This window comes from Athene noctua, chromosome 5 (assembly GCF_965140245.1).
Source record: "Athene noctua chromosome 5, bAthNoc1.hap1.1, whole genome shotgun sequence".
Taxonomy (NCBI): domain Eukaryota; kingdom Metazoa; phylum Chordata; class Aves; order Strigiformes; family Strigidae; genus Athene; species Athene noctua.
The window spans coordinates 38,598,364-38,617,561 of NC_134041.1; the positions used below are offsets into that span (position 1 = coordinate 38,598,364).

General features: G+C 43.9%; 1 protein-coding gene across 2 annotated transcripts in view; it reads right to left on the minus strand.

Annotated features, from left to right (window-relative positions):
* TSPAN14 (tetraspanin 14) overlaps positions 1-8,923 on the minus strand; it is a 79,577-nt gene extending 70,654 nt beyond the window's left edge. For both annotated transcript variants that reach the window (XM_074907089.1, XM_074907090.1), the window contains exon 1: positions 8,732-8,923. The gene's annotated coding sequence lies outside the window, so the exon portion shown is untranslated. The remainder of the gene's footprint in view (positions 1-8,731) is intronic.
* Positions 8,924-19,198: the final 10,275 nt, after the last annotated feature.

A 19,198-nucleotide genomic window follows, 5' to 3' on the forward strand; every position in this document is an offset into this window, starting at 1 on the left:
TTTTTTTTTTCCCCTTACAACAGAAGGTTTTGGAACACTTACAAAGTAAGTATTTTATCTGAGGAACCAGAACTTCCAGTCTGGGGAATAATTTTATTTCTATTTAATGATCCAGCAGTAGCAGAACCTATTCCATACACATTGTTTACTTCCTCTCATACCTTCATACAGGCCAAAATGCTTCAAGAACAAAATGGGTCCTCCATTTGCTATGCCACTTTATATCACAAAAATAAGTCACAACTTGGAGGAGACAAGACAGGAAGCGACCAACTTTCACTGCTGACAAATCCACTCTTTTTTCAGAGAACATCTTAAAACTTTTACACATATTGTAGCTTTCTTCCTTTTACAGGAACACACTTGTTCAAGTCTCCAGTTACATTTCAGCCAAAAAGTATATCCCTTCATTTTCTTTTTTCCATTAGAGAGAAAACCAGGAGACTGATTATAGTAATATAAACCAAAGAAGTTACATGCATATAATTTGGTTTGGGTTTTTTTGTTGTTTTTTTGGTTTTTTTTTTCTTAAAAACACTCTTTGCTTTGGGTATAACATACCGTCTGTCCACATTATATTTCTTAGCCTTTACACTGAATGTTCCTATGTATGTATTTATATAATATATACATATATATTACATATAACAGATACTTATTTTTAACAATTTAAAGCAGATCAAGGTATCCAAGCTAAAAGAATTCCAGCATTGACATCTGATCTCCGGTAATGAGCATGCTAAGAAATGAATGCACGTTACACTGGCTACATTCACCACTTGTTCTAGTTAAACAATGCTGTCCCCATGTCATAGAGACATAACGTGGAGCTGAATCCATAGAAACCAGTTTTTTCTCCCCTTCCACTCCAAGTAACAGGACCCATGCTTTCAAACACCAGAGGAATGCTCATTCCAAATGAGGCACCCTCCCAGCAACAGGGGGAGCTACTTATTGAAGGGATGGAATGTTAATCATGTTGGGTTTGGGGAGTATGCTTTCAGAGCTTTCCTTCTTTTACTGCTATCTACCTCATACAACAACTGCATTCACAAACACACCCAGGAGAACCTTATTTTACGCGCTAAGCAGGACGATCACCAGCTCACAGGCCACAAAAGAAAATAGCTCTTTGTGGCCACACAGGCAGTGCCAACAACCATGAACTTATTTTCCCTACCACCTGACTTACTGGGAAAGAAATACAATTGCGTGACTTTCAAAAACCAACTAGCAGGTAAACCTCTAACACAACAGCAGAAAATGTTAGAGATATGACAAAATGGCATTCACCAAACACCTCACAATCCCAACCGCTACCAGCTCTTCAGCAGACTAAACATCTCAGCTCAAAACCACAGAAATAAGCTTATGCTTCAGGAGACATATCATGTAGGTTTGCAGAGCACCCTGCACGTGCTACCACAACATAAGGAAAAAGAATTAAAAAGACAGAGACCAAAGCTGCTCCAGGTCAAGTCCATTCTTGAACAGCTCCAGCCCTTCCTCCAAGAGCTAGTGCTCAGGCGGGTCATGAGAAAACCTCGACTCAGTCTTGCTGGAAGACTCTGCATCCACCCCAGGGGAAGGAGGAAAAACAGGCTTTCCACTTCTCAGGATTATGCCAAGAACAACATGGTGCCATCAAGAGATGGGGGCAGCAAAAGCCGTGAAGTGACACCATCACAGCTCCTTCCAGTGCAGACATCAGTCTCTGCCACAGCTAACAGCAAATGCACCAGCAGAATTAGAAGGTGCAAAGATTAGACATAAACACTTCCTATTCTGTGCCTTTAATAAAAGGAAAAATACAAATACTCCAGAGAAAAAAAATAAATGTGACAACACAGGAAACTGCCATCTTAACAGGCTGACAGCAGTACTGGTTACACACGCAGCACAGCTTAAAAAAAAAAGCTGAACACCACCTTCCCTTTCCTCTTCTCTGAGCTGGACAAGGTTTTTCAGTTGCACTCCCTTCTGCTTTGCAGAAGTAGACCACTGCTGTGATCACTTCAGCAAAATACCTTTTGCAACCTCAGCGCGCTGTATGCTTTGCAAAGAAAGTCACCTGGTTGTCTTCTAAGAGTCATCTCACTAATTGCCTACCCATTAGTTTCAAGTCAGACAACTTTTTAGATAAACCTTCCTCCTTCAGAGGTTTGCCATGCAGACAAACTGAACTAATAGGGCAGAGTAAAAAGCTTCACTGTTTTATACCTTTTATTATATACAGCTATACCACTGCATTCATATTCCACACAACATTAAGTACTTCCCTGAGCACCATTTAAAATCAAATTGTTGAGGGGAAAGAAATGTGCAGTCAGAAAACTGCTGTTGCATAGAGACCAAAGTCCAACATCGCAGGTGTCTTCCTTCAGATGCAAGTTACTTGAGGCTATTACATTTGTTTTCCAGGAGTTTCTAGATGTCAGTGTACATGTTTCAGCACTGATTTTATACCCCAAAGCAAGAGTAGACAGCTCTTGCCAAGCAGAACAAATCACACTCTTTTTGAAATATTAAAATTCACAGCATTCAGCTGCCTCTTAATACGGTGCTTCATTCTGCTTCCTGTAGCAGCAACCACAGCAACTGGAAGCTGCCTTGTTACCTCCAAGACCATCTATCATTTAAAGAAAACACCTTTCCAGAGAGACTCAAGCATCAATTATTTAGTCTTTGATAGGAAACAAAAACCTTTAAAACAGGAAAGAAGATTTCTGGAAAGGGCTGTTGGGCCACATGAACAGATTTGACTTTGTACATGAGCAACCTGTCTGAAACAGAATGAAAAAGAAAAATAAAACAACCCATAAAAAAGCCAAAAGCTCATATGTACACACAAGCTCAGCAAGTGCCTGAGCCTATGAGTGCTAAAGGAAGAGCCACAGCTACAGGAGGCTTCAGCACAGATCTTCACATGGAAGACCTTTATCAATTTGTTATAAATGCCTGCTCCCTAGACTAGGAGTGTAAAACAGAGAGAAGCTCCTTTGTAAGACCAGGACAACATTAAGCAACATTTACTGCAAAGACCACGAGGAAGCAAAGCCCCATGTTTATTATACCCTTGCTTTTCACTTTCAGGTTCAGATTAACGATGAAGACAGCCCTAAGATTTTCAACTTTTGAACGACTTCTAAAGACACAGAAACAGCTCTCAGAAAAAACACATGTAAACATGCACTCTGGATAAGAATGTAAATTCATTCACTTACACATATAAAGTATGAGCTTTACTACAAGGAAAGGGATAAAACAATGTTGCTTTGCTCCCAAAAAGGAAGAGAGACAGGAAACACTGAAGCAAAACAAGTACTGGTCCCCTCTTCCAAACAGGGGCTGAGGGCACACTTTGAACCAGAAAGGAAAATAAACTTACTTTCTAAATCCTGCTGAGAGCCCTGGGCTTGGGTACAGTTCCTCTCGTGGTCAGCATTTTTTATTTTAATTTGCTAAAGTTTTCTGCATAAGCAATAACAGAATTCAAGCGTGAATAATCAAGCAGAATGATACTTCTCTTTCAGTGGGCTTCAGTTCCAAGATTTATGTCATATTGGTAAAGAAGGTCAGCAGAAGCCTCGCTATTCAAGTCAGTGGTTTCAACTGCAAACACTGCAATCCCTTATCATTTCAATAGTTAAGGAGAACCATTTTCTGCAGGTTAAATCCTTTACTGTAATCCTCACCTATAATGTGCCTAAAATAGAAGAATTTACCCAACAAATCATTTTTCTGACCATAACTGAAAACAGTTTTGTTCGGTCATCCAGAATAAAAAGCTGTTTTACAATGCAAAAAACTCAAGTACAAGACACTCAGCTATATTTAAGTAATTAAATTGTTTCTGTTTTCAAAATAGTCATCTGAACCTAGACACTTCAGGATTTCCACCCCCCTTTTTTTTTAATTTGCTAGATTAAAATCAGATTTCAGTCTTCTTGGGGGGGACCCAAACTATTAAAGTTTAAAACCCACACATATCTAACCTTAATGAGCTTTACTCTGATCATGTCCAACATTGTTCTTAAACTTACCTTTATCAGATGCTTTTGGATGAGTATGAGCCAAAGGCTCAAGAAGAATCCTGTTCCTGCCCAAGCTGCACTAGTGGATGGAAGGATGCATCAGTACTCTTACACAAGCTACCAATGCTACAGATCTAGAAAAACCATAAATTTTAGGACTGTGCAATACTAGTAAAGATGACACATGACTGTTCTTCAGACATACAATCAGAAGCCACCTGGAAAAGGACCCCTTTCTTAATTTCCCCTTATCAATAGCCTGAAACATTTACTCTGAAGTAAAAATTCTTGTTTTGGGGGTTTGATTTACTTTATGTGAGTCACTTCAAATTATATTAACACAAGAACCATAGAATGTTCATGGATTTTGTGAATTGCAGCCTGTTAGCCTTGGAAATGCAACACAGATGACAAAGTATAAAAGTCCATTCTACCAGTAACAGGAAGTTTTGACCCAGGAAGCCACAGTGCAAAGCAGCATGGCACAAAAAGATCACAACCAAAGACACTCTTAATTCACATGTGAGGCATAAATGTCTCCCTTGCCTGGTGTTTGAAACCCACATATTTTACCATACCCCACACCCTAGTGGATTTTTTTTTGTTGTTTTTGTAAAAGCAGAAAGCGACAAAGGGAGGATCTGTAGAACAGTTTTGACAATAGGTCTGTGAACTCAGCTTCCCCACACCTCAATGAGATTTCTAATCTAACACAGTGATATTAGAACAAGAGTTTAATTTATTCATGTTTAGCAGTGCTCAAACTGTACCACACCTAATACACAATGGCGAACTTCACAGAATCACAGAATCACCTAGGTTGGAAAGGACCCTGGAGATCATCTAGTCCAACCATTCGCCTAGCACAGTTCCCACCTACAGCATATCCTTAAGCTCTAAATCAACCCTACTCTTGAACACCTCCAGGGATGGGGACTCCACCACCTCCCTGGGCAGTTGATTCCAATGCCTAACAACCTGTTCTGGAAAGAAATGCTTCCTAATATCCAGTCTGAACTTTCCCTGGCACAACTGGAGGCCATTCCCTCTTGCCCTGTTGCTTTCTACTAGGCTAAAGAGGCTCAAACCCAGCTCTCTGCAGCTTCCCTTCAGGTAGTTGTCAAGGGTGATAAGGTCTCCCCTCAGCCTCCTCTTCTCCAGACTAAACAATCCCAGTTCCCTCAGCTGCTCCTCATAGGACACGTGTTCCAGACCCTTCACCAGCTTTGTTGCCCTTCTCTGGACACGTTCAAGTAACTCTATGTCCTTTTTGTAGTGAGAGGCCCAAAATTGAACACAGTCATCAAGGTGCAGCCTCAGCAGCGCCAAGTACAAGGGGAAGATCCCTTCCCTGTCCCTGCTGGTCACGCTAATCCTGATACAAGCCAGGATGCCATTGGCCTTCTTGGCCACCTGGGCACACTGCTGGCTCCTGTTCAGCCGCCTGTCAATCAGCACCCCCAGGTCCCTCTCTGACTGGCAGCTCTCCAGCCACTCCTCCCCAAGCCTGTAGCGCTGCTGGGGGTTGTTGTGGCCCAAGGGCAGCCCCCAGCATTTGGCCTTATTGAAACTCCTCCAGTTGGCCTCAGCCCATGGCTCCAGCCTGTCCAGGTCTCTCTGCAGAGCCTCCCTACCCTCGAGCAGATCAACACTCCCACCCAACTTGGTGTCGTCTGCAAACTGACTGAGGGTGCACTCGATCCCCTCGTCTAGATCATCAATAAAGATGTGAAACAGGAATGGCCCCAACACCAAGCCCTGGGGGACACGACCCGTGACCGGCCGCCAGCTGGATTTAACTTGATAGAAGACTGAGAATTGTAGGAGTTTGTCAGGAGAAAAATCCCCCCTGCCCCTTTTTTTTCCCCCAAACATCAATTTACAGGTAATGGACACACACCACAGCTTCATAAACTAAATAACTACACTCTTAAGAAAATCAGAGGTCAACCTCAAGACAAAACAATCTATAAGGGATCAAAAAGCATATTCCTCAGTTATTCATTAGAAATTAGGCTACAATTTAAACTTCATCCAGATTATCTACACATCTGCATCTGGACAATGACCAAATTCATAACACACCATGTCAATAATTTTCTTGCTACATTTAAGAGCGAAAAGTTACATCTTCAATACCAAAGAAAGCACCCCAATTCGATAGCATTTTAGAGCTCAGGCCAAGGGCTTTTTATGGTTCTTTCATTAAGTATTACAAGGCCTAAAGCTAGCAAAAAGTAGTCTAGAACATACCCCATTTCAGTCCTGTCAGGTATGTTACCTATATGAAGGCTCTTCCACAGACACTGCTCCTAACAAAAGATAATTTTATTTTCTGTCACACCTCCCCCCTCTCCACCCGCACAAGGGGGCAGGGAGGAGAGGAAACAGGCTTTACACAGGAAAACAGCACAAGAATAATTATTCTACAGTGCACTAAATGACAGGCAAAACGTATGCCCAGAAACAAGAATAAGACTCAATTAAGACTCGAGGTTTCTTCTAATATGGTCTTCTTATCTGGGGACTAGAGATAACACTTTGACACAATGAAAGCTAAGTGGATCAACTTACACTAAACAAATATCACACAGCACACACTGGACAGAGAAGAGCAACTTTCAGAGATTTTGATTTAGTTCTCAATCTCACCTTTAGCAAGTCCATCTATGAGCAAGATCAACAAAAATAAAGCAAAACACCAACTGCATAACTTGCACATTGTTTCCCAACACATTGCATTTCCAAACTTCTGAGAAGCTATTTCTAAAAACTTCTGTTTCAGTGGGACTACAATTTTGAACATGAAAATCTAAGGACAGGCAACATCACTGTTCTTCCCATTCCACCAAGAACAGAGCTAAAAGAACATACATCACACCCTGTAAGTACCTTCTTCCAGTATCATTTACTAGAAGATAAAGAACACCACCAACACAGATGTCCTGGGTTTGTTTTAAAAAAAAAACACAAACACAAACAACAAACAACACCAAAACACAAAAGCTACAAAGCAGTTTCCTCCACAGCTCATTCCTATTATACACCAATGACTAGATTTAAATTCCCACCTGACCTCTTCTCTCCCCCCACAATTCCTCTATCAAGCAGACAGTGGTAGCATCTCAGCCATCCACACCCAAGTATTTAGTTTCACACATTTATTATAAGCATGAAGTGGCTCAGGAAGTCGCAAGAGGATATGAGTACTGATGACAACCGACTCACCGATGGAGACAGCCAGAAAAGAGACCATGACCCCGCACTTAGCATTTACGAACAAGATACCCCGTACTTTCATTCTCTAGTAGCTGGTTTCCTTCCATTTTATCCAGAGCTCTAGGTCACAAGCTTTATGTCCCTATTAAAAAAAGAAAAAAAAAAAGGCAGCCTGGAAAAATCCTATCCTGCCAATTATCTCAAAATACCTTTCCCTCCACCACCACCTTTGAAGACCTACTGCAGAAGGAAAAACCAAGACAAGTAACTTATCTTATTTTTACAGCATGTTTTTTTTATTGAGGAAGGCTCAAAATGAAACCACTAAGTCTACGTTGAGTACGTGAGGTAAAGTCAGATGTGTGCTTAATGATGTTATGCAGATACTCAGAGTGTAAAACCGTGGCTTGTTCTACACCAAAAAAAAAAAAGGCACCAGAATTTAAGTTAAGCAAGTATAGTAGCATGCATCCTCCCTAATACCAAACCTTCTCCAGCTTAGCTTAAACTCTCTCCCTAGAAATGCACAAGAGCCATTCCCTTCCTTAAAAAAAACCCACGTAGGTTTACGAAAAGAAAAAAACACTTCCCCCACATTAACCGTGTCTAACGCATTTTACTTGAACTCTCCTCATAGGGTCTGTATGCGGCAGCTTCTCGGCAGCGCTCTGTAAGCTGTCACAGACCAGAAATAAAACATACACCTGAAACTACAAACAGGTAGAAGGCAAACGACCAAACTGGATCCAGGGATGTGTTAGTGATCCAAACGCCCATCCTAGTACCCCACAGAAGCTGAAACAGGCTTTCTTTAAACAGGGAAGCTGGAAGAGTGTTCAGAGAGGTCCCTCGCTAACACATCTTACAAGTAATTAATTTTTTTTAGAAAAAAAGTTACAGGCCTCAATCCTCACACACACGGAGCAGTTGCTTCTGCTAACAGCAATGCCTGGGTTGCGGGCAGGAGCTGGCAGCAGCCGGAGCAACGGCAGAGTAAAGAGCAGGCAAACACCACCCCACGCCTGCAGCACCCCGACAAGCCTTTTTAAAAAAAAATTTCTCCCTTGTAACACCTCACTCAACGAAACAACTTAGCATGAACTCCCAGAGGAAGCCTCGCCCGGCCTCTCCGGCTTCCTTTAATGGACCAGGACAATGGCAGAGGCTCGCCATAGCCCCTCGTTTCGGGAAACTTGGAAAGCCGGAGGGCTGCTGCCCGCCCAGAATGAAGGCAGCCGGACAGCGCTGGCTCCGCGCCCGGTTCAATGGCTGCCAGGTTCCAGAGCATGTTGCAGGGTAGAGCCGTGCTCTGGGACTAGGAGCAGTGTCAAAGTGCCAGTGCTTAAACACGGGGAGGGGCGCGGGGGGGGGGGGGAAGCGAAGGAGGCGCATTCCGTACGGCGGGGACTAGGCGCGGCCCCCAGGGCAGGCGGCTGAGGTGGATGCCCGGGCTAGCACCGGGGCGGGCAGGGACTCACCGGGACAGCAGCCTTCTCGCTAAGTTTCGCCAAGTTGGGCGGAGGGCGAGGCGGCCGTAGCGTAATTAGGATCCCTCCGCTGCCTCGGCTAGTCCATGGACGCGACGCAGCAGGACTCCCAGAACCTCCCCGCGTCAGCGCAACCGGCCACCCGCCCTGCCTCTCCACCGAGCAGCCCCACCGCTGCCGCACTCCAGCCGGCGCCGAGCCAGCGCGGAAATGCGCGCCCGCCCCTCAGGCCACGCCCGCCCCACACGCAGCCGTGCTTCACACAAAGACACCCCGCGGAGGCCCCGAGCGCCAACGGCCCCCATCCCGCCCAGCCCCGGGAACGGCCGTCCCTCACCTTCTCACCGCCTCTGCCCCGCGGACCACCCCCCGCAGCCCCCTTCGGCCGCTCGGACAGAGGAAGCCCGTGGCCGCGCAGAACGGCCGTCAGCTTTTTTATTTAGACGACTTCTGGTCGAGATGGCCGCGTGCCCCGCCCTGCGGAAGAGGCTCAGCCCGCCGGCCCCGCGCCCCGCTCCGGGCCGGGCCGAGAGAGCTGAGGTGTGGCCCGCGAGGCCGGCCTGTCCCCTCAACGGTGTGTCAGGGGCTTCCGGAGAGAGAAGCAGCACGCCAGGGACAGCACTTTCAGTGTAATATCGAAGGCACAATCGAGCTTTACCTGGAGAGCCAGAAGGCGAAGGGAAAAAATTAAAACTAATCTGACGAGTATTTTGGGTCCTCAGGCGTCATAGGGCTTTAAAATCTCTCTTTCGAGGCCCTGGGAAGACAGGAGGAAGGGGGAGGAGGTGCCGAGTTGTGGATTTTAAAGCCATGTGGTGAGCAAGTGATAGCTCACACTGAAATAGTCACCGCCTGGCAGGTGGGGAAATACCCTTCCCTGTCTAGCTTTGCTCCTAACTTGCATCCCTTCTTTTCCATACCTTATAATCTGTCGTCACAGGTAAAACACTTCTGTCACCTTCATTCTCCTCCTCGTATAAAGAGCAAAACTATTTTCTTCAGTGCCTCGCTACAAAAATGTATTTGTGTGCAGGAAGGCAAGGCTAAGAAGGTAGTTCAACACCAGAGGCATTATTACAGGCCACCTTGTATTCTCTACACTTCCTTCACCTGCCCTAGGGCTTGGACTTCTGGGACTTCCTTATCCCCCCTAGCTCAGGCACAGCGCTGCTCACAAAGACATCCCACCAAGCAGCCGGCTAAAGGCTGTAAGGAACCACTGAACAACAGCGTGAGCTTAGTACTTCTCTTGCGTAATGATTCTCCAGGCTGACAACCAAAACTTCTCTACAATCAATAAGGCTTTGTGCTGGGTATGTGTCTGTGGTGGGATTTTTGGTAGCAGGGGAGGGGTCTACAGCAATGGCCCCTGTGAAAAGCTTCTCAAAGCTCCCCCAGCTCCAGGTCAAACCCACACCTGGCCAACGCCAATTAGTGACAGTGGCTGTTCCTCTGCAATAACACATTTAAGAAGGGGAACCTGGGAGGAGAAGCTGGAGTTATGAGGATGATTCTGAGAGAGTCACCTTTGCAAACACAAGGTTAGTGGCAGAAAGCAGGGCAGAGGGGGCAGTGTGCCAGAGCAGAGACCCCCTGCAGCCCATGGAGGTCCATGGTGGAGCAGGTGCTGACATGCAGCCCGTGGAGGACCTATGCCAGAGCAGGTGGCCATGCCTGAAGAAGGCCAGGACTCTGAGGGAAGCCCCCGCTGTTGTAGTTTGGTGCTGGGAGGACTGCAACATGCGGAAGGGACACATGCTGGAGTAGCTCAGGAAGAGCTGCATCCCATGGGAGGGATCCATGCTGGAGTGGTTTGGCAAGAGCTGCAGCCTGTGGGAAGGACTCACACTGGAGAAAGTTTGTGGAGAACTGACTCCCGTGAGAGGGACCTCACACTGGAGCAGAGGAAGAGCATGAGGAGTCCTCCCTCTGAAGAGGAAAGAGCAGTAGTGACAACATCTGAGGGACTGATGGTGACCCCAGCCCCTGCACCACTGAGGTGGAGGAGGTAGAGAAAATCAGGAACAAAGCTGAGCACGGGAAGAAGGGAGGAGGGAGGTGAAGGTGTTTTTAAGATGTGGTTATACATCACTGTCCTACTTTAACTGTTGTTGTTAGCGTTTGAATTAAATTGATTTTCTTTTTTCTTCCCCTAATGAGTCTGTCTTTTGCCTGTGACCATAATGGGTGAATCATCCTTCTCTGTCCTTATCTCAACTCCTCCAGCCTTTTGTTGTATTTTCTCCTTCCCATTCCTGAGGGGGAAGGGGTGAGCAAGTGGCTGGTTGGTGCTCAGTTTACCTCTGGACTCAAACCACTACAGTCATAAATGCACAGTTCCCTTACACACACCCATCTGAAGTCAGAGAAAGCAGATAGAGATACCAGTGCATCACCCACCCACTGGTTGCGTTATCAAGATTCCTTCTCATCCCCTACTTGTAGTTGTTCAAAGAAATAGTAGACCAAAAAGAAAGAAAAAAAAAAAAGGGGGGGGTGGGTTGCAGGCCTCCTGAGATTGCTTGAGGCTTCTTAAGAAACAAAGTAAAATTAAATTGACTGGTAAAGCTGAAAGAAGATGCTTGAAGAAGTTACCTAAATTTTAGGGAGGATCTAAGTGAGGAAGGGGAGCTAAGAAAGGTAATTGGTTTATCAGGTGGTAAAAAGAACTAGAAGAGAACCTTTGTCCATCTCAGAAGTACTTAAGTCATCTTACAGAGCACTGAGTCACATCTCCACAAAGTCCAGAGCCAAGGCAGAAAGGTTCAGTGTGCTCCTTCTGTAAGAGATGGGAACATGGAGGGTACAATAGTAACTGCTAAGACTCAGCAGGGAAAATGGGAAATGTCAGGGAAATACAGCAGCTTTAGGATGTAAGGACTGTAGAACTAGGAAGGGCATTCATCACTAAAATAAGGTTTTCTTGCAATTTAAAATATTCTTGTAAAATGGCTAGTGTTAGCAGTTCACAGAGTAGTTGAATCGACTGTGTTCACTGTTAGCATGGAGATAGTTTGAACAAACTCTTTATGTTCCATTTTATTTGCCTTTGACATTATCTCTGTTCTCTGTGCTTCACTGTGTTGCCAAGAAAATTAGGGTAAAAATCTCATCCATCACCGGCTCCACTAAATCAACTTCACAGAAGTCTGTGGGATAAAGGAAGCCACGTACACACTGGCAGTATCTAATATTACTAAAACATAAGACATTAGTAAGGATGACAGTGAGTCTGTTAATAATGTATTCCCTCTACACTCATTTAAAAATATCTATATACCACAGACTGTATCATTCAATACTGTTGGAGAACGGCTTGCAGAGAGCAAGGCCATGGGTCTCTGCAGAAGCTGATTGCAGCCATCTGAGGTAAACAAAGGAAAAAACCCAGGGTACAGTTATGCCAAACAACAGACTGTTATGTTAACAAAGAGAGAAACTGAGGTACACAATGGCCTTGATGGTAAAAACAACCTTGGGAAAGGAGGCAGGCCAGAAGAGGGAAGATGTTGTGACATGTCTGAGATGCCACAGAGGGCTGGGACATTATAATGTAGCTTTTTACATGTATCCAATAGATTTGTGAGTAGTATGCATGATTATTGTAGAGTGATTATATAAGGGGTGATTTCTTTCAATAAAGTTGAAGCTTGCTCTGTCATTCACATTGAATTGGCTGCTTGCTTCCTCCGCCCGCCGCAAGTGGCGCACCGAACAGGGTTACCCGAACCCTGCTTTTCCACCGAACGGAACCCGGGAAGCTGCGGGACGGACTCGGAGTAGGAAGGCAACGCTGCCACCTCCTCAGCGCAAGCTGCAGGTGTTCACTCCGAGAAGGGCTACTCCGGAAAGGCTGCAATAGGGGACTTACCCAGGAAAGGCCAAGGAATTAAGGAAAGGCCGCAATAGGGGACTTACCCAGGAAAGGCCAAGGAATTAAGGAATTAAGGAACCTGGTCGTTGGCTACCTGATCGGATGTTAAAGAAGGTCATTAAGCTACACGGTCCAGCATTTTAAGGAATTTTCGCCCGGGCAGGAATATTTTGAACGAGAGGTAGTCCTTAAACTTTTTGTTTTTTAGAAAAGTGGGGAGTAAGTCCAATAAAAAACTTAGCCACGCTGATTGGTCTGGGCAAGGCTAAGGGACACTTTAAAGAGCCAAATTTATTGTTTGAAGAAGCAGAATGGTGTGATAATCTTTTAGACCCTGATGCTGTAAATCCTGAAAAAGAATCTGGACTGTCTGGTCTGTATCCTCCTTTAATTGGGGATGATCCATAGATAAAACTGAGGCGAAAAAAAACGTGAGGCGAAAAAACTTTGGTGTAAGGGAATATGGACATGGCAAGAAAAATTCTTACTCCTGTAAGCTATGAGCTGAGTCATCAGCCACGTTGGGAAGAACGGCATTTTTCTGTTATTAAAGATTTAAGTATTAATAAGAACGGGCTGCAAAAACTCAGACTACAACAGCTGTACTGGAGGCGATGGCTCAGGGATATCGATTGGCCCCATAAAAATTGGCTAACACTTTTAAGAAAAAAACGGCATTCACGCCGGCACAGTACTCTACCTGGAAAACCGAGCATGTACATCTCTGTGATCAGCGTTCGGAGCTAGCGGCGGCGGCCCGGGGCCTCCCCGACCCCCCCCGCGGAGCGGCCGCCTGCGCCCGACCCCCCCCGCGGAGCGGCCGCCTGCGGCTGAGCCCGGCACTGCGCTCTCGGCACCCCCCCCCCGCCCTCGCCAAAAGCGGCAGGGTTATGCAGCACAGGCTTTAGATGTTCTTAATGGAATCTTCGTATTTGTAATATTTGTCACTTTATGTTGTGAGTGATGAGTGTCAGGAGCTCCTTTCTGTGTGTGTGTGTGTGAGCCGCGGCCCGCTGCAGCCGCGGAGTTCTCCGGCCAGGAACTACAGGGTCCTAGTGCTCGCCCGCTGGGGCATCGGTGCTGCGGTTTGTTTGGGCTCAGTGTTCTAACTGTTACAGGTAAAATACCTCCTCTAACGGGAGGCAGTAATTCTGTGTTGATTGTTGTTTTGAATTTAGGTGCATACTCTGCGGGGAGAGTGCACCTCTGTACCATCTGCCTAATGAAAATATTGTTAAAAGGTCATCTGGAACCTTACACGGGTTGTTTGTTTTACCAGGGGTTGTAGATGCTGATTATGAAGAGAAAAATCAAAATTATGGTCTGTACCCCTGTGTTCAGTAACAAAAAAGTAAAAAATTGTTCAGCTTGTTAAAGAAGCTGCAATTACTCAGGATTTGGATCAGCAGGTACCCCTTAAATATTTTTGGACTAAAACAGTAACACAAGGTTAACTTCTGGTAAAATGTACTCTTGTTAAAGCTAAAAAATCTGTCGAGCTGACAGGCATTTTAGATACTGCTGCAGATGTGACCATAATATCTGTGAGCAGATTGGCTGTTAGCCCTGGTACCTCAAATGCTTTTCAGGGTTGGTGTCATGCTGTAACAATTTAAAGCAAGGATCTCATTCATGTAAGAGGCCCAGAAAATTGGGTAGCAAATATTCATCCATTTATATTGGAAAACCCCTATTGCATTTTGGGGTCATAACTGTATGACTCAATGAGGAACTCAAATTGGATCAAATTTGTCTTAATCACCACTGTAGCACAACCCACCCTGAAACCCACCCTGACACTAACCTTGTGAACCAAATCACCTGTGTGTATTGTCCTGCAACAACTTAAAACTGTTATTAAGACTTTAAAAGATTTACAGACACTGTTAGGAACCATAAATTAGATACAGCTGTTGTGGGCCTAACTCATGATGATCTGCATAGCTTATTTGATATTTTATTAAAAGATCCTTCACTGACATTACCCAAAGTACTTACAGAGAAAGCAAAACAAGATCTTCACCATATAGCTAATAAGCATCGCAAGTATACTTCATTCCCCCACAGGACAAACCATCGTAGAAAGAGCGCACCAGACCTTGAAAGTGCTTTTGCAAAAACAAAAGGGGGGAGAGAGCTTGGCTCCAGGTCAACCATTTGCTCTGCTGTAAAACGCATGCATTTCTTCCACCAGAATGTCAGAGCAACACAAAAACAGTTTTCTTTATCAAGGCATCCAGCTAAAAACATCACTGCAACTTGCCCTGAATACCAGAAAGACTCCATCTCTTCAAACCTTTTAAACATCTCCCCTGTGTTACAGGTGTCACCAATATTGTGTCGTCTTTCATCACAGATACCAGATCAACAAGAAGTCCAGAGCAAAGCTCAAGTGTTAACAAAAACCTGGAAAGGGGGAACTGGGAAGGACCATTTCCTTTAATAACCTGGGGAAGAGGTTATGCTTGTGTCTCCACAGGTCTCAGTCTCCAGTGGTCACCAACAAGGTGTGTGCAACCACACCTGAGGGTGAGAGGCAGCCAGCACTCAGGATCCAGCTGTGGGTGCTGTGAGTGCCCCTGTGCAGACAGTTTGCGGTCTCTTCGACTGATCTTTTAAGTAGAATGTCTGAGTAATGTTTGCTACTGCAACAGGACAAACTACACTACAGTTGCCAATTCTTTTGGGAGAAAATGCTAACAGTAATTGTAACTCCTTAATGAAATATATAGGCTTACTAGTCACTTGTGCAAAATGTAGTTTAGACAAAATATAGTTATTAATAAGGATAAGATGCTGTAGGAATGTATGTATTCCACTTTCTTTGTTTAGTAATATTAAGAATTAAGAGCTCAAGTATTTAACCTTATTTAGAAACTCCCTTGGTTTTCCCCTTGGAGTACTGGCCAGGCTCCAGGTGGAACCCAACAGGAGGATGAAATCAGATGTTTCCGCTCAGAGAAAGTTGCCAGTTATTTTGGCCTGTTACTTTAAAGGCTGGACCTGCTTGCAGCGACTTTGGATGCCTCACCTACGGATGGACGCATCATGTAGGGTTTCCAGTTTGTGAGGAAGGGCACTCTAAATTCTTGCTGCATCCAGGATTCCCTAGCAATTGCGGATCTGAATGTTAGTACTGTATTTTCCTTACTGTTTATTTTTGTACTATTTAGTCATATCCCTTAAATATGGATAGTGAAATTAGTCTACTTTTTTTAATTAGAACTATTCTAAGTATGCTGTGTTTTGAAGTTTGTCTAACCCTTAATTGATACAGCTCTCAAACAAGTCTTGCAGGTGCCACAGCAAAACAAAGAAAGGGGAGGGCTGGAAGGCATCGGCCTCACACAGCTTCTGACAAACAGCTAAGCTTTGATGAAGAACAGGCCTCGGAAGATAGATAAGAAACTGCAGAGTTGTGCCAAGGTGGCAGGGAAAGATCAATCAGGACAGTAGGCATTTTGCCTAGGCTTAGCAACTGCTGCCGACCCATCTCAGACCTGTTTGGTATGCCATTTGTACTAGTCATTATGGTTGGTATAATCAGAAAATCTGGCTGAGATGGCAAGATGTGACTCCTTCAGCAGTACCGGTGAATAGCACTAGGTTTTGTAGTGATGTTTATACAATGAATTTACATCTTGAAGAAGGAAGAGGGTTTAATAATGATTTGACTAAAAGGTTACCAATTATTAGATGGTTAAAAAATTTTTGTTTTTACATGGAATAACAGTTTAAATTGTCATTGTAATCCTTTTAATGGTACTAACCTGTGTGTGGAAGTGTTTTATGAGAACGATGGACTGAACAATAAAAGGGGTCTGGATCACTCAAAAAGAAGAAGGGGGATTTGTGGAATGCCTGGGAAACAGCGGTCATGTTATGAGTGATCCAGACTGAGTGGCATCACTGTAATCAGGCTGTAGCTGTTGGGAAGAACACCGGCAAGGCCGAGAGGATGAGAAACTGCGTGAGTAGCAAAGAAATAAGGATGCTGGACTGTGGGAAATAAGATGTTTGCCTAAACAGAAGAACTACGTGTGAACACCATAACGGGACCAACCATAGAGGGCGTGAAGGCTTGTGGACAGTAGTATAGAACCAATCATAGTTTGTTTGCTTTCATGTGATTGCCCTTCGATAGTATGTGGGATGCTTTGTACTTGATAAGGTACCTTCGACAGTTTAAGGCGTGCTGTATTACAGAGTCGAGCTGCCATACACTTTCTTTTGCTTGCCCAGGGGCATGGATGTAAAGATTTTGATGAGATGTGTTGTTTTAATCTATCCGACCACAGTCAATTAATGCAAAACCAATTACAATGGATGAAGCAACGTTTACAAAAAACACAAGTGGTTGTCAATCCTTGAGACAAATGGTTACAATCTGTTTTTGGTCTGTCCCTATGGCTACAAGGTCTGTTACAAGAAGGATTGCGGTGATTAGGAATAGTAATATTGATTGTAGTAATTATTAAAATAGTATATAGTTGTATAATGACAAATATTAGTAAATTTATGCTTGTGCAGCCTGCACATAAAGAAAAAGGGGGAATTGTTGGAGAACGGCTTGCAGAGAGCAAGGCCATGGGTCTCTGCAGAAGCTGATTGCAGCCATCTGAGGTAAACAAAGGAAAAAACCCAGGGTACAGTTATGCCAAACAACAGACTGTTATGTTAACAAAGAGAGAAACTGAGGTACACAATGGCCTTGATGGTAAAAACAACCTTGGGAAAGGAGGCAGGCCAGAAGAGGGAAGATGTTGTGACATGTCTGAGATGCCACAGAGGGCTGGGACATTATAATGTAGCTTTTTATATGTATCCAATAGATTTGTGAGTAGTATGCATGATTATTGTAGAGTGCTTATATAAGGGGTGATTTCTTTCAATAAAGTTGAAGCTTGCTCTATCATTCACATTGAACTGGCTGCTTGCTTCCTCCGCCCGCCGCACAATACAGTATCTCTTTCTTTTCGGTTCCTTATTTTAGAAAGGAATACGTCCACACAAGTAAAAAGATCGCTGGAGGACATGTCTTATCTTAACAGCTTTCTTGTAGCCTAATCCGAATCTACAGTGACCTGTTCCTGGCACCTTTGTTACGCAAATCTTATACTGCAGTGAAAACATCGCGTTTACTGCTGACCTTCATTTTGGCTGGGGTAGCAGTGACATCCAGCGGTTCAGAGAGAAGAAATTTGCTCATTCTTTTCTTTCTACCACAGTACATCACTGGAAACATATAAAAAAAATGGCAGGGATCCCCTAGCATTCCCTTCTCTTTGTGGATGCAAATGGCACCACTGCAGGCAGTTTGACAGCCGTGGAAAGGGATAACCCACACGGGGAAACAAAGATGCAGAACAAGAAATACAAAGAAAACACCCTCTGAGGAGGCAGACCATATTTTTAATGGCTTTAAAGGGACACTGCAGATAGGAAATGTAATCAGTATTTTTAAAAGTTAAAGTAAAAAGCACCTTCCTATATTATACCTACCCCGATGACTTCACAGCATTTTCCTTCTTAAAATTCTTTTTATTAACTCTGGTTTTATACTGAAAAAAAAGATGAGCAGGCTTGCAAACAAGGGAAAGTTCATTGAGGAGAAATTACTGCAGGGGAATTTTGTTTCTCAAGCCCAGAATAAACAAACTTTCAATTATTACAGTTTTCAGTAACCAGCTGAGTGTTGAACTGTGATGTGGTATTTGATGGACTGGGAAGTGACTTAGATTCTGTGTTCATGTTGTGTTAAAAGAAAAAAAAAAAAATCAAAACATTAAATGCATATAGAGAACTAGGCCAGCAGAGGTAGCTGTTGGTACAACAAAATCTACAACTATGAAAAACATTTTTTCAATGAATATTCATTTAAAGAAGTATTTTTTAAAACCAGATAGTCTAACCTTGCAGTCTCCAGCATGGGAAATTAACCTTAGAGTTCATTTGTTCCTCCTTTGCTCTTTTACTGCCATTTTTATTTCTTCAAGACTGCCCATTTCCAATTCCTATTAACTGTTTCTAGCTCTTAGGCACCACATTTTTTAACCTCTCCATTTGTATTTTGTCAACATGGAGATCAAAAAGAATGAATCGACACTGAACAATCCCAAGGTTGGCCTAAAAAACCCCCCAGATTTATCAATAATTTTTCAGAACATTTTCAAATACCATTTGGAGCTTTTGTGGCTCCAAATTTTGACTTGATCTCTGAAAGACAGGGTTAGAAATCTTTGAAATGTGGGTAACCTTATGTAACATTTGAGTCAAGAAGCACACTGTCCCGCTAGCTGTTCATGGGTAGGAAAAGACACTCCAGTCTCCCAGACCTAGGTCTGACATGGTTACCATACATATGCCCTTGCAGAGCAGAGAACTTTCAGTATCCACATTTTAATAAACACCCTCAGAAAGGCTAATGGTCTTTCTAAAAGTGTTTCTACACTAAAAGAACATTTAATCACATTGTAGCATTAGTGATTTGTATGTTTAACAGCCATTATATTTCAACTAAACATTGTAAATGCTGGATATGATGGCTTCCTGCTTCTGTTTCCAAGATCACAACACACAGTCCC